The 14,391-nt window shown below is 30.3% G+C and overlaps 1 protein-coding gene across 4 annotated transcripts in view; it reads right to left on the bottom strand.

Annotated features, from left to right (window-relative positions):
* LOC112210022 (growth hormone secretagogue receptor type 1-like) overlaps positions 1 to 14,391 on the bottom strand; it is a 372,925-nt gene that overhangs the window by 221,655 nt on the left and 136,879 nt on the right. For all 4 annotated transcript variants that reach the window (XM_067052406.1, XM_067052407.1, XM_067052409.1 and 1 more), the window contains exon 2: positions 13,451 to 13,550. The gene's annotated coding sequence lies outside the window, so the exon portion shown is untranslated. The remainder of the gene's footprint in view (positions 1 to 13,450; positions 13,551 to 14,391) is intronic.

The following is a 14,391-nucleotide window of genomic DNA, read 5'->3' as shown; positions in this document are numbered from 1 at the left end:
TTTGTTGTGGAACGGGTGTATAAATACATCGCTGCGGTGTAGTTTGATGTCCAACAACACTACGAGCTGCAATGGGATTACGGCCTGAATACAGACTGATAAAGCAGTCTGTAGTCAGTATTACGAGGCACCCACCGGCTCACTGCTTATTGAGGTTGCTAGATTTTTGGGGTACCGTTTCAGGACCCTCACCCACCCAATTTTCAATCGACCTTCACCATCTGGATGACGGCGGATATTTCGGAAGATATATTATCCTTGAGATATGTGCATATCGCCCCCCCCCCCCCGGTCATCTGTGAGTGACTATTTTCTTTTTCTTCTCTTTCATCAAGCTTCATATTTTTTGTTTTGTTTCTTTTGTTTTCCCACCAACTGAAGTATTTTTTTTTGTATAAAAAAATGTTCTTAGTTTTGTATGTATATCCAATGATGCTTATTTTCACAATTAATTCTTTAATTTTTTTGTAACAACAGAAACCAATTCATTTTTTTAATTTTCATTGTTTATATTTTAATTTTATGAAAATATATATATCACTTGGAAGGTTATTTTTTTGTTATTTAATTTTCTTCATTTTTTTATTATTCATTTTCAGGTCCTCCATGTTATTTAACCCGAACCAGCGAAAATTTATTCTGAAGAGGAAAATTTTTTCCAATTACGAAAAACCCCTCGCCCCGACAATTTTATTGTTAAGATTATAAGGTATAAGTGATTTTGGAATGTTAGTTAGTTGAAAATAAGGGGTTGACATGATTAAATGGAGGAAACTGATGATATTGCTGATATAAGGATGAAACTAAAAATATTTAAAAAAACAAAACATTTTTACATAAAAAACATAAAAACGCTAAACATATAAAAATAATACATCAATTCAGCTGTGAGAGGTTACTTTTTGACTATGTAACAAGTGCACGATGTGGTTAATAAGAAATAGGAATGATTGTGTTCAAGATGCCATTCTACTTAAGTTTAATTTTGTTTATTTATATATTTTTGTTTAGATATATTTTTTCTTTTATTTCTTATTTAGTTATCATTTGAGTTACATATTTGTAAATATGTTTTGAATGAGCTCTTTGACCCATATTGCCATTATTTATAAATATGAGACATAATGTAATATTACACAATAAAAAAAGTTGATAAAAAAAAGATCATTCTCAGATGAGCTTAAAATGTTTATATTTACCATCAATATTTACGTCGTCTCTTCTAAAATTTAAAGTTATTACATGTTTTTTTTTTTGTACTAAAAGTAATATATAGCCAGAATCAATGCAAAGACACTAACAAATTTCCTTTTCTTCCTGACAACCAGACGTAGGTTGTTGGAAAAGTAATCCATTTATCAGGTCTAAAAGCCTGATTAAGTTTCAAATGAAGGTTCCAGAAAAGAGAGAATAAAATTCTAACGGTCATGTGGGCGTCCGAAGTGAGTTTTTCGGTTTTCCTCTCTTTTCATTTTTAAAAATATGACCATTAATGATTTTAAATTGTATAAAAAAATATTATTCTCTAATAGGTTATATCAGAAACATTGTCCGATTATAACAATTTAAAATCCGGTGCAGTGCGCGGAACAAAAAATGTTGACTGACCACCCTACTTAGAGTTCAAGTTCACCGCGCTCGTTCCAGGGTAGATATTTCTATATATTCACTGTAAGATATATTTCCCGTCCTAATTTTACAATGAGTATTTAAGTTGACAGATTGACTAAATCCAATGTCAACTCAAATACAATAAATAATTGAGATGCCTAAATGTAGAAGGGGCTATGTACACTTTAAAACATAACAATCTCCAATAAAAAAAGGGCAATCTGGGTAAGGAGTTATTATTACTAGATTGTTTCCTAGAGATTAAAGTATATGAATATATACTACTACTAATACTAAACATGAACTAAGGACATATTTCCATGAGAGAGAAGTATGAAGCTGCATATTGATATTATAGAATTGAGGACTTCATAGAGGCCTCAGAGACGAACTCTTAAATTATCAACCGCTTAAATATTTCTCACAGAATTATTCACTATAGTAATTTATAATAATATTAAATTTTTGAAAACAAAACCACCTCTCTTAGCCTTTTTTTTTTTTCATTCCCTCCTGTAATGATGTTAGTGGGTATTTGGTACGTACATATAGGAGGTATGCTATATCTATAGCTGGGTGTTAAGGATACCTTGGATTGCCTTTTGGCATTACAAGGTCACTAAAACCTCAATTTAGTGGCGGTCCTAAATTGCTTTGGAAATATCTGCTTAAAACGGAAAGAGGAGACTTTAAAATAGTCAAATCGAGCAATATTTAAAAAATTGGAAGGCGTGAAATTCTTATCAATCTGTTTCTAAACGAGTTACGAACTTTATGTAACCGATGTAAAGAAGACTTTAAAAATTTCTCTATTTTTGGATATGATACCCGATTTAATGGTCAGTGGTTACCGGCATCAGGCATTTTTTATAAAAATACTCTTTGTCCAAAAGAAAATAGATCTAATGACAAAAAAGAATATTAAACAAGAGTTTTAAGATACTATTATTTTGCGGCTATGATTTTAATAAGGAATATTTCATGGCGTCTAGTTTGAAGCATAAACATTATGCAGTCCCAAGAATAAATATTTCGTCTTATTGCGTCCTTAATCGCCGCAGCTCAGTCCCTGCGTTCCTCAGCTCACATTCTGCTATAAACGATGTTATTTTACACTATTTTCGTCTTTTTCAGACACAATTAAACTATAAAAACAACTAAATAATTAACCACCATAAATAATCAATAGTAATTATAGAATATCTTTTCCTAGTTTCTCGCTAATACAGAAGTCGTCAAATATGGAACAATTGATGTTTCAACAAAAAGTTTTGAAAAACGGAAAAATCAGTTTTACATTAAAGACAAGTCATTTCTCATACTTGTTGTAGACATTGACACTTTCTTTCATTATTTTAAATATATAATTTATTTCCTCTTTGATCATTAAATATATATAAATGATATTGTCGGGGTGACACTTTTGCATAGCGAGATCCAATAATGGGACTTTATCGCTCATTTAAATTTAGGCGCCAGTAATAATGCATGATTGCTGAGATCATTCGAATATGTTTTTAACTTATTACTAGAGTATTAGCTTACTATTACAGGTTGTTTCATGCGACAAGTTGAAAAAACTGACTTAAATAAAAGATTAATCAATTTCATGATAAAATAAATTGAATTAGCTGGTCTACAAAAAATACTTCAATTACTTTCTAAAATGGAAGTTGGTAAATAAAAATATTATTTGATTTCCCGCTTTCAATTTTTGGTTTATTCATCTTATGTTAAGAATCTTTATACCGTTTTACAAGAAATAAAATAAATTGTCATTGTAAAATGTATCAGCTTTCCCTCACCACTGTAGCTGCTAAATCACTTCTTTTTCTACCTCCTATTTTTGAATTGTATTTAGTAAAATAATTTTCAATCCAGATTTTTAAAATTTTGAATTTATATATTAGGGGGCTCATTTGCGAGTCAGATCTGAATAATATGAAAACAAAAGCTATTTAGGTGGGAAAGACTTATTGATGAAGATTGAATTGATTTAGATATAAAATCATGTATGCTATTTAAATAATCTCTTTGTTTAAATCCATATAAAAAAAAATAAAGACAGACAGTGGATTTGATTGTCTCTAAAAGGTTTCCCTAATGGTATGAGAGGAATGAGAGAGAGTAATAATGGTAAGTCCACGTCGGTACACTACTGTGGTGCAACCCCGATTCAATGTCCCGCGTCTGTTTAGGAACATTGAACATCACCGCAACAATGAGTATCGTCCACACTACAAGGGGTAATTCGGCTCAGAATGTTTCTGGAGTTAGAGTAACACCAGGTCCCTCTATTCCCTTTTTAATTCTAATTAAAAATAAAATAAACAAAGATAGTAAGGGGGTTGAATACAGAAGTTAAATCAAGGACATTCAATGATTAATAAAATAATCTTTTAAATATATATATGTTTTTCTTATATGTTAATTTCATTTGATTTATTTACTGTTTTATTATTAATATTCATTTCAATTACAGAAGTAATTTTGCAATTCTTAATTTTTTTTTATAACTTATCAGTTGCAATTATCAGCATTGAAAATAATGATATATTAGAAAAAAACTGAGATTGTTCATTGATGCGTATAGACAAACATCACCATTAATCTACATTTCTGAATAAAAAAAAAATTTTTGATGCATTATAATTTAAAGATGGGTGAATTTAATGACGGCAGCAATTAGTTATAGAAGTATACAACTAATTGGGTTCAAGATCAGCAAACAAATTATAAATATTGAGTTTCATTTTCGCCCATTGAAACTCAACTACTCTCCGGTACATTTCAGTTTTTATTGGCTTCAGTAATGAATATTATTGTAACTTTAGTCGTCTAAATATTACCTAGATTTGTACTACAAGAAAATAACTGTTTATTTAGGAAGTAATTTTATCAAATCAAAGGTGTGCCATACACTAACCACAAGGTCGATCCACGCCTTATATGAAATAATAAATATTTATCTACTACAACTAGAGTCCAACCCGAGAACGGAAGATAAGAGCATAGTGCTCTAAAATTTGTGAATTTCGATATATTATGCGACAAGATGTGAAATTCTAATTGAAAAAATAAAATACAGCAAAAACGTTCGACGTGCAAACAGTGTATGAACTGTATGCTAGGGGAGGCAACGCATGTGGAATAACCGATTCCAATGAAACTTTTTTCGGTGATACTAGGTCGATAAATATTAAACACGTGTTTCAGGATTCTAATCAACGCGCCTTATTTAATACATTCAATAATCTGTTGTTCTCATTATACACACACACACACAAAAAAAAAAAAATCCATTGGTAAATAATAACCATTAAATACAGAAGAAAATGAGATAACATAATAAAATGCTAAAAATATGCCAAATATGTTTTTTCTCATCTCCTACGGCGCATTCATCTAAACCCTCAGACTCATGTTTAATTTTTTTGGAACTAGTATCACAAAAACAAGTTTCGTTGTAATCAGCGATCACACGTTGTACCCTTTTCTTGTGAGCCAAACTTTCTCCGAACACGTCCACACTTGGAATGTTGTGCAACATTGTTTCAGAGAATCCCTTTTCTATGGGACTGAGAAGCTGGTATCACATAGACTCGTATCACACTCAGGAGACATGAGAACATGTAGCGGGATAGACTCGGATTCAGGCCTACAACATTGAGTCCTGCTCTTAATATTTAAACGATAAGTACTGAAGATACTCCTTTCTTGATGTTGGGATTTCTAGTTACTCAGAGTGATCCCTCATCTAGTTCCTTTTCATACTTCCAAGGTCCCCCCTTCCTGAGAGGTGGCAGGGCAGGAAAGGTTCCAAAAATCCTATTAACATCACCTCATATTTCTATCTTCTGATGGACCCCCACCCTCTCCCCCACACTTCTTTTTCGACTTCTGACTGTTTTTGTTATTATTTCACCATTATCTATCGTCTTTTTATTTAATGTTTTTATTTTTATCTTATATGCGATAAAACACGAGGGGGCCCCTCACCACAGGACTTAAAATAGCTCCTTTTTAGAATGGATAGCTCATATATGACATTAAACATAACAGGTAACCTTAAAATACCAAAAGTAGTAAAAGGTAAGACACAACACGAATTACTTTTCTTTTTCACAGTAATGCACTACTAATTCAGTTTTTATTTTTGTTTTTTAGAGGGTTCGGAAAAAAAATGAAAAAAAAAAATACTTCCAAGGGAGAAGTGGAGTGAACGAGATATATATACTAACTTATAGTGATTGAATGTATTTATAAATATTTATATCACATATTAATATAAATGTGCAATTTTCCCAATAACATTAAAAATGAAGAAAGAAAAAAAAAACGTAGCCGAAATGCTCTGCTCACTTACATTTTCATCTTAGTATTTTACTATATCAGTTCTAAAAAAAAAGGGAACAATTGTTAAGTATATAGAAGTATTATGACCTGTAATATAAGAACTAGTAAGGAAAGTTTTGGATGTCTTCTACGAAATCGTGCCTGGGCATGACAGGACTATGGTATTTAAAATAGTTTCAACAGATTTCCCAAGGAAAATAAAATTTACTTTTAGTTGTTTTTCATACTACAATTTAAAAATTGTTAAGGCTCCGAAATCACAAATGATATGCCACATATTTGTCAGAATATCATTTTTCCCTCTTTCTTCCATTATGAATTACATTTTGACATGTATTTCGTTCCCTTGGAATTTTATACTATATCAGTTCCGGCTATAGTTATTATTAAACAAACTGTATTTCACTAGATACAAAGGAAAAGTCTGCCTCCTTGGGAAGGTATTTTTAAATCTGATGCAGACTTGACGAAGATCCATAACCTCGGATAAAAGTTATCTGTTCCTATTTCCTAACAAGCCACGTGGCCATCATGTTTCAATCAGATTTAGCAACATATCTGTTTTGACGTGGCTCGATACACAGATCATCGATTTCGTTATAGATAGCATATTGGGGTTCCTCACAAGATAGATAATAATTCATCAAGACTTCAGAAATGAATGTTCTTTTTCAAAAAAGATATCATGGCCTCACCAAATGTGATCTGCATAAATCCATAAACCACTAAGTGCCATTAAGTAATAGTGATAATGGACGGAAATTTATAACATTTAATCATTTTCAAATAGTACGTTTATCAATTAATTTCAACTAAAAAAAAAACGTTAAAGTGGTACAGTAATTAAGAAATACTATATTATTATAGTAATATTGTATATTAAATATTAATAATAATAATTTAGTACGCATTAATATGAATGATAATATTATAATTATAGAATATATTGCGATAATATAAAGTAATATGACAGTAGTTAATTATCACCATAGTTATAAAAAAAATTGCAGTAGGATAATAATATTTTAATTTATTTTTTGTACTATGTAACTGCCTTACCCAAAAAAGATAAAATAATTTATTCATAACTACTCGTGAATTAATTATGATGTTAACTTGTATATAAGTCAACATTATTTAGGAAGTACTTCCTGCCACACTGGCAATCCAAGATATCTATTTGTCTGTATATATACTTTTCCTTCTGTTTGTATGTATTTATTGATTTTAATAATTTTCTAGGAGGTCAGAAAAAAAAAAAAAAGTACTTCCTCATAGTCAATAACTACAATAGCAGCTGAAACAATATTAGTTTTAATATTGTTTCCTTTTCATTGGTTAATATAAACACTAATATTTTCAACCACAGAATATAAAACACATCGTTGATATGAAATAGATTTCGAGGATACCATCTATTTTTCGAACTACGTTTGTTGATCAAAATAAAAAAAAAAAAATTTATGGTTTTCTTTGTTCAATTATTATTCTTCAAATAGTTTTTTAATGTAATTAAAGGATTAAACATAAAAATAATATCATCGAAATTCAGGTTTTGTTCATTGTCCGTTACAGTGCGAGCCGGTTGGAACCTCTGGATGACCAATACCGTTCATGGCGGACCGGATTATAGGAAAAGTTTGTTCCCATTTCCCAGTGGGCATCCCAAAGTTGTTACCGTTTCCTCCTAATTTATCGCCACTTCCAGAAGTATCTTACCAATGCTCCAAGTAAAAAGTAAAAAGTTATTTAATTCTTCAAAATAGATATTTTTAATTGAATACTAGAGAATCCTAGGTCTAAATCTTCCAAAACTGAACTTTTAGAGCAATAATCTATTTTATGTTCTCCAATGTCTACTATCTCAGTAGTTGATAAAGTTAAACTTTTATTATCTCTAGTTATTATCTTTATTACATTTTGAGACACTCCACTTGTTTTCTTCGAATATTTCCTTTCCAAGAAAGATATCAAATTAAAAAAATATTTACAATTACAATTTAAACTTGTCAGTACTACACTTATTCAAGAATCTGTTTTGCATCGTATCATTTTTCAATGATTGCATTCCTAAACCAGACTATACTAAATAATTTTTCTTTCTGTGTTAAACCAAAAATTTCATAATTTAATGGTCACATAAGGTAGCTGATGAAAATTATATTCTAAGATGTGTTAGAAATTATATAAAAAATTAGGTTCAATAATTTCATCAAGATTTAATTAAAGACTTTGGTCTCTATGAAAATTAACATCATTTTTATTTTGCACTTTGCAAAAAGAGTTTCTTGTCACAACATTGGCATTGCCTGTTAGATAAGGTTTACAGTTACAGATTGCTGGTCATATATCGATTATTAAAATATTTAGCTTGTTTAGACATCCAACAAAGTATCGCTTTTGTCCCTATGTATGTATACACATATATTTGAGAATTAGTATATTTACCTACCTTAAATATTTAATTAATAATTTAAATTCGAAATTGTAATTGCTCTCGATCATATTGATCACAAAGTTAGATTATGTGCATACCTGTGTTAAAATTTGAATTCATTTGAATTTCCACAAATTACTTATATAACATTATTTAAGATAAATTTGAAGTAAACCAGAAAAAAAAGAAGAAAATACTGATAAGGAAGGACCACTGTTTTGCACAGGAATGGCTACCCGGTTAATTGTAGATTCACCTTACACACTCGCCTTATCCAGTGAATGCAGACATCCTAGCTCAGTAGAATTACTTGAGTCCCTGTATTTCATTAGTATCTTCCCAGCTTTTAGATATTTTAAAAACTTTTTTCTTATAAGTAACAAGTTTATTGTTAATGAAAGATAAGATTATGATTGTCCTGATGTAAAATTATGCTTATACAATAGCAATTAGCTTAATACATATATAAGAAACATGAAGTACTGAACAGATATCATTTACAAAAATAACTAAGTAAACTGAGAAATGGTAAACAGAAGAGAGAGGCTTCAAAATAACATCTCTAACTATAATAAAATCAAAACTACAAATGTAACAGCACTTCACTCTCAAGAATTTGATTACTGCTTACATTTGTTTTTGAAAATGAATAAAATATTAGATAGAGAAAAAAGAATAGGAAATAAAAAATATTATAAACAATACGCATTAATTAAAACAACATATTTAACTATGAAACTGATACTAAGAATTTAGGAATTTATTATTTATTATTACACAGACATTGTAAATAAAATAAAATCTTTTTAATCATGAATATAGATAATAGGGATATCCATTAAAATAATTTAAATGTACAAGGAAAATGGTTACAATAAAAAATAGTAATAAACATAAATATTGGTTTTAGTACAATTAGATGCAATAGTAAACATTAGACTCAAACATACTGAGTCCAGAAATGAATCTAGTTTCAAATAGAAATCTAGATTTCAAATTTACTGAGCAAGTTGAGCTCTTGGCAAAATATTTTTATTTAATTTATATTTATAAAAACTATTTGATATAAGCTATGTTAATTAATTATATAATAGTTAAAAAATGTTGAGTAATAAATTATATTATTGCCATTTTTTTTTTAAATTTGTGTTTTGAAAATGGAGACAGGCACCTGAAAAGCTAACTAATATGCTCTAAAAATAATATAATGTGTGGTTAAGTTACGAAGTTGAGTCATGAGCTCATATCAAATCGGTTGTAACTAGTAATCTCAACAAATCGGTAAGTGCATAACATTGTAATATAATATATGAAAATATCGTATGTTTACTTTTTTACCTAAATGAAAATCAAACAGAATGCGTACTATATATGGAAAATGATTAAATAAAGACAAAATTTTAAGTTAAAAAAAGAGAGTATATATGGACAGATGACTGTAAATAAAATGCAGATAAACATGTACGATTCCGGAACAAATATGTTGATAAGAAGGCTCCCATCAATCATTCATAACTATGCTAAGTTCATTTGAATTGCTATTGTTGAACTTAGAGGAGCGTTTTGGTCATATGCTCATCCATGGTATGTCCATCAACTTGTGTCATAGAAAGTTTATTTTACAGTAATATACAGGTCGTGGAAAACACGTGAAACATGAAGTTTTTGAAAAGATCACAACATAAAAAAAAATAAAATCCACATTTGTTTTTTAATTGAAATTATACGAATCAACTTTGCATTTTTGTGAGAAATATTTTTTTTTTTATTTTTGCTTAAAAATGTACTAGGTCTGTTCAAATATTCAGATATTTCTCCCATTACTATTTTAAACAATTTTGATTATCAAGGCTTAGTTAACTGTTTAATGAAACAAATAAAACTTGGGAAAATGGTTTCGAAATGCAATATTAGTTCGTAACGCTTTGCTGATGCACTTCCTATTTAAAACTCAAAAACTTTGAAAGCCAATTCGGTAAGATTAAATGTATTTTCGCTAAAGCATATAAAAATGCATAAAGGAGAATCACTTCATACATTCTACTGGTTTTTAATACGCGTAATTTTTATTAGTAGTCTAACTCTAATTCCAGCATGTATTTAATGTAGCAATTTACTAACTACGTTAATTCTAATTGTAACTTTAAAATGTAAATGGTAATTGTAAATATGTAATTGTAATTGTAAATTTTTAACTTTCTCTGAGAACTACATTTGCCATGTAATTTACTAATTTTGTAAATCCAGTATAAATGACCCTAGTGGTCGAAACACTTAAATAAATAAATAATATTAATACGGATTATTTTTAAAATTGTTAACTTGAAATTCCTGTGAAATTATTATGAAAATGAAATCCAAGCATAACTTAAGTTTAATTTTAATTCTCTTTGGCCATTATATAGTCCGGTAATTGTTTGGATTTAAAATCTCCTGGAAAATTAAATACTTTATCGAGTTTAGTATATACATATATAAAAAATGGATATCCTAAAAAGGTTTATGATGGTTGAATCTTAAAATTGAACTTCTATTAGTCATGAGATTGATTTATTTAATGGATATTGGGTTTTGATGAAATTTTAAACCCCAATATTAAAACTTAAAAACCAATACATAATAATTCAAAACCATTGAAATATTGTTTTATATGCTCTGTTATAATCTCAAAGATGAGAGATACGAGTTAAACTTCGGCCACTCAACACCTCAAATATTTTTCTTTTTTTTTCCTACCTAATCCCAAAAGCGGCAATCTTCCAAACCCCGAACCGGCGAAGAGGAACAAATTCTTGATCAAGGGACAACTTAGCATTCCTCCCTTTGATCCGTACCGCGCCCACGAACAGCAGCTGGACAAACGATGAAAATTTTTGGAAATTCCTAATGAGCCTTTAGTTGACAGCTTTTAAACGAGAAAATATCGAACAAGTTTACTTTAATGATTACGTAATTTTAAAATCATATCATTTATTTACCTAAGTCGAATGAATAAAATCAGTAGCCTTGGAAATATGACTGAGTAATAATAAAGAAATATTATTAATTAAATGCATTTAAACATTATTACATTAAGTATGCACATATGTAACACACTCCTGCAGGGAGTGCAATGCTTTATTTTTAACTTTTATATACTCATAATTACCCATTATTCTATAAGCTAATTTATTTTTATCTTTATTATATATTATTATTCATTTTTTATTTTATTTTAAGAATGATTTTGATAATATGTTTTGTATTTTTACTTTTCTCGTTTTTAAAGACACAAAGTATTTTCCTGTTGACTATGGATTTTCATCTTTTATTCATTGAATTTTAAAATTTATAATTATATTTTTTTCTCTTGAGCTTAATACAAACACAATTTTCAACATATCTTCAATTTTCCTTTTCTACTCCAATAATAAATTCGATCCATTCCACACCTTTTCGCAGCATTTCCTTTAATTATATTACTTATATTAATTATATTAATATGTACAATCAACATGAGGAGGCCCCTCACCTCCAAATTTTTCATAATTGAATCCACATGGAACTGACACACTAGAGCACCAGATAAGTATGTACACCTTCAAGTACCAATGGTAGAAAAAGGTAGTAACCAATATGAATTATGCAACCCCACACGTAATGCGACCTACTAATTTCATATATATTTTTTTTTATTGGGATTAGAAAAAATAAATAAATAAAAGTCATCTTTGAGTAACAACCGAGTTGTTCATTTTTGTTTCCCTTTTCTCTTTTCAGTCTTTGAGCTCACAAAAATTTAACTTATATATAAGTAAATTAACAGCTATGAATATAAGATTGACATAATTTATGCCCAGTAAAATCCTCCTATGCAGTATAGACCATTTTATGGCATCATTAAAATACTATTAAGGACTAAAATGAAGTATATTTATACAGCATTGAAGTTTTAGCTAAGGAAAGGAGAATAAGCTTCTGTATAATAATCATAAATATTTGTTTTTAATTGATTTCATAGATTTTTTTCATTACAATTTATTTTTCAACTACTTTGGTTAATAAAACGACATAATTTCGGACTTTACTCTAGCAGATTAAGGTTGAAGAACACAAAATTATGTCATAATTAAGATTATTTAATTTTATGTACACATCTTCCGACCTTCAGAATATTATTTATGAATGACAAAACCCTCTCCGTTCTCATATAGCGTCGAAGGAGAAACTTTATCAGGGCAGCTTTATCGGAATTTACGCACTAAGAATAATGGGAACTGCCGAAGGTCTCGGAAAGAGGTCAGGCATATCGGTCGGTGGGGCACATGTTCCAGGGTATGATCCGAGGGGGGATGCTAAAATAAAAATCTTGTTTACAGCTATTTCTACAATCTCGCCCCACGGGGAGTGCTTTGCCCTGGATTCCGCCACTAAGGGTCTAAGTTCCACGGTCGTTCTTATCAACACTAGGGCATTGGAGCTAAATATGTCATTTTAGAATTAACTTCAAATAAAAAATAATTATATTAAATTTTACAAAACATCCTATTCGAAGTTAAAAACACAATAAAACATTTATTACAGATAATTTTTATCAACAAATAAAAGACATTTAATCTCTTATAAAGTTGTTTTAAAGGAATAACCTACGAAGGAATTAGTCACTTAATGTACCTTAATGTACACTAGAGGTAATACATCCCATCACAAAAAACGGAACAAAAATTTATAACAGTATGTTACTCGTATATAACAGCTCAACATATAAGAATTTGTATATAAAGAAGGTTCAAATCGATTGATTCCCCTTTTTTTAGAGGTAGAGAATCAAACAACTCCACAATACTCTGAGCGACCATTCGTGGGTCTACGGGTTGGAAACCAGATGACGCGATGGAGAGAGCGATTGTGCTAAATAATCCTAATGTATACAAAGAGTATTAAGACTAAGGTGTTATTTCAGCACTCCTGTATTCGTCATTTCCTTTTCTTCCTTCTATTTACTGTTATCTTCCCGACAACAAAACAAGTCAAAAATATATATTTGTGTTTTTTAAATTTTATTACCTGAAGGTTGATGATGATGTTGAAAGAGAGCGACACGGGGCGTTGTGACATGATCATGGGGGGACATGACCTCACCCCGGACAAGAGTTCAGTCCGGCTCCTATAACAGAACATTAAAATTAGCCTTAAATTAAGATTATGAGCATTATTATGCATGCATGGTAAATTAATTACCTTAAAATAATAGCATAAATAAATTTACATTAATTTTATAAGTACTAGTTCTCAGGTAGAATACGATAAACTAAAACATTGGTCCAACAGACGTACCTGTCATATCCCAATATCATAAGATATTGGCATATTGAAAAAAGTCAAGAAATATATCGAATGCATAAATATCCAACTGAGCATACACTAAGGGAAGAATGGCCCCCGAAACAAACCGGGTTCTCGTGTGGTGTGAGCTGCTACCCCAATGTGGCCAAGCTGCAAAGCGATGCAACAAACAACCTAAATAGGAACCTTGCCACAGCCATAATATTACTAGACTGTACACAGGCATTTGACTCTGGATCTCTCTTCACACTAATCCAACAACTCAGGCTTCACCGATTCCCGGACCAACTGGTCGACATCATTGGGTCCTACATCAGTGATCGGACTTTCTCTGTCCGGGTCAAAACTGAAATCTCCACTCCCAAGCCCGTCACTTGTGGCGTCCCTCAGGGTTCGGTCCTTGCGCCAGTTCTATTCAATATATATATACTGCCCACATAGTCGGGACTAAATTTAACGATGCTCAAATATCTGCATATACTGATAATATAGCCATATACTCGGCAAGCATGAATGCAGACCAGGCCATGGACCAGGCCGCCGCAGCGGCCTAACTCATCGCTACCAAACTACGAGACATAAACATTCATATCAATCCACAAAAAACAGACGTCATCAACTTCTCATACAAGAAAACTCCCAACAGAGCACCTAAACTCAAC

Source organism: Halyomorpha halys, unplaced genomic scaffold (assembly GCF_000696795.3).
Source record: "Halyomorpha halys isolate HHAL.00 unplaced genomic scaffold, Hhal_1.1 Scaffold41.1, whole genome shotgun sequence".
Taxonomy (NCBI): domain Eukaryota; kingdom Metazoa; phylum Arthropoda; class Insecta; order Hemiptera; family Pentatomidae; genus Halyomorpha; species Halyomorpha halys.
This window is presented reverse-complemented; position numbering and strand designations above follow the sequence as displayed.